This window comes from Penaeus japonicus, unplaced genomic scaffold (genome assembly GCF_977035675.1).
Source record: "Penaeus japonicus unplaced genomic scaffold, GWHDUDI00000001_assembly GWHDUDI00000011, whole genome shotgun sequence".
NCBI lineage: Eukaryota > Metazoa > Arthropoda > Malacostraca > Decapoda > Penaeidae > Penaeus > Penaeus japonicus.
Window position 1 is genome coordinate 33,125,159 of NW_028234413.1, and position 2,500 is coordinate 33,127,658.

Sequence of the window (2,500 nt, forward strand, 5' to 3'; positions counted from 1 at the left end):
CCCCTCCCACTTCTTCCTCCATCTTTCTCTTCGCCCCTCCCCTCGCCCCCCCCCCTACCCCTCCCTCCTCCTACCTAGCCTTTCACCTAAACATTCACCTCCTGCTCCCCCTCCTCCTCCTTCCCCTCCCCTCCTCCTCCTCCTCCTCCTCCTCCTCCTCCTCCTCCTCCTCCTCCTTCCCCCCTTCCACGTCCCCTCCCCGGCCTCTCCCTCCACTTCCCCACTATACTTCTTATAAGAAAAGAAAGAAAGAAAGAAAGAAAAAAAAACGGATGAGGAATCGAGCGCCGTGAAGCACACGCACACACGCAACGCTTTCGTAATTAACGTTCGCATAAAAAAAATGAAAGAAAAAGGAAAAACTAAAAAACTAGATAAAAGACAGAAAAAACGAAGAAGGAAAAAGCTTAAGAAAGGGAAAGAAAAAAAACGAAGATAAAAAAAAAGGGAAGAAAGATGAAAAAAAAGGTATATGAAAAAAAGGTAAAAAAGAAAGGAAGAAAAAAAGAAAAAAAAGGAAAAGAGAGAACGCAAATAATACCAAGAAGAAAAGGTAAGAAGAAGAAAAACAGGTAAGATACTACAGCCAAAGGGGGAATGGTTACCATCGCTTACCTTATGTTGTTCTTTGAAGGAAGGGGGGGGGGGTGATGGGAGGAGGGACTTGCCCGGGGGAGGGGGTGGAGGTCCAGCGAGCGGGGGCAGCGAGGGTAGTCAACCTAGGAAAGAGGCTAAGGTAGAAAGAAAGGTAGGAGGTGAGTTTGGACGGACGGACGAACGGACGGATGGTCGCAGGGACGGACGAACGGACGGACGGACGAACGGACGGACGGACGAACGGACGGACGGTCGCTCAGACGAACGGACGGACGGATGAACGGACGGACGCACGGACGCACGAACGGACGGACGGTCGCACGGACGGACGAACGGCTGGACGGTCGCACGGACGGACGGTCGCTTAGACGAACGGACGGACGGTCGCACGGCCGGACGAACGGACGGACGGTCGCTCAGACGAACGGACGACGGACGGACGGATGAACGGACGGACGGTCGCTCAGACGAACGGACGGACGGTCGCACGAATGAACGGACGGACGGACGGTCGCACGAATGAACGGACGGACGGACGGTCGCTCAAACGAACGGACGGACGGTCGCTCAGACGAACGGACGGACGGTCGCACGGACGGTCGCACGGATGAACGGACGGACGGACGGTCGCTCAGACGAACGGACGAACGGACGGACGGTCGCTCAGACGAACGGACGAACGGACGGACGGTCGCACGGACGGACGGACGAACGGACGGACGGACGGTCGCACGGACGGACGAACGGACGGACGGTCGCTCAGACGAACGGACGAACGGACGGACGGTCGCTCGCACGGATGAACGGACGGACGACGGACGGTCGCACGGACGGACGAACGGACGGACGAACGGACGGACGGTCGCTCAGACGAACGGACGGACGGTCGCTCAGACGAACGGACGGACGAACGGACGGACGGACGAACGGACGGACGGTCGCTCAGACGAACGGACGGACGGATGAACGGACGGTCGCACGGACGGACGAACGGACGGACGGACGGACGGACGGATGAACGGACGGTCGCACGGACGGACGGACGAACGGACGGACGGACGGACGAACGGACGGACGGTCGCTCGCACGGATGAACGGACGGACGACGGACGGTCGCACGGACGGACGAACGGACGGACGGTCGCTCAGACGAACGGACGGACGGTCGCTCAGACGAACGGACGGACGGCCGGACGGACGGTCGCACGGACGGACGGTCGCTCAGACGAACGGACGGACGGATGGACGACGGACGGTCGCACGGACGGACGAACGGACGGACGGTCGCTCAGACGAACGAACGGACGGACGGACGACGGACGGTCGCACGGACGAACGCACGGACGGACGGACGGGCGGTCGCTCAGACGAACGGACGGACGCACGGATAGGTGGAAGGAAGGATAAATGGGTGAATGGATGGATGGGTGGATGGATAGACCGACAGATAAAAAACAGACAGACTGATAGATGAATAGTGAATGATGGATGGACAGCCAAAATGTATAAGGGGATAGTGTCCACATTCCGAATCTGCTGGAAGAGGTGGAGGCTTTGAAAGAAGGAGGGTAAATTATGAATAATAGAGGCGTCAAAAAGAAAGGTTTTTTTAAAGGCAAATGGAGTAGCGTTTCTGATATGGGCGAAGGAGAGAGTGATAAAGGGAGACTTTAAGAGAGAAAGAGAGGGAGAGAGTAGGAGAAGGAAAAGGAGAGGGAAAGCAAGATGAAGAGAGGAAGATAGAGAGAAGATGCCTATTTGACAAAGACAAAAGGAAAACGAAAACCCACGGAAAAAGAGAGAGAAAAAAAATCCACAGAATATACAAACCCCTTCCAAAACTCAAGAACACGCGAAAGAAGGAAACATCGAAAGGAACCACAACCGAAAAGAGACCCCAAGA

General features: G+C 56.4%; 1 protein-coding gene across 2 annotated transcripts in view; it reads left to right on the forward strand.

Annotated features, from left to right (window-relative positions):
* Positions 1-2,500, forward strand: part of LOC122257271 (uncharacterized) — a 99,576-nt gene that overhangs the window by 61,510 nt on the left and 35,566 nt on the right. The window lies entirely within an intron of this gene.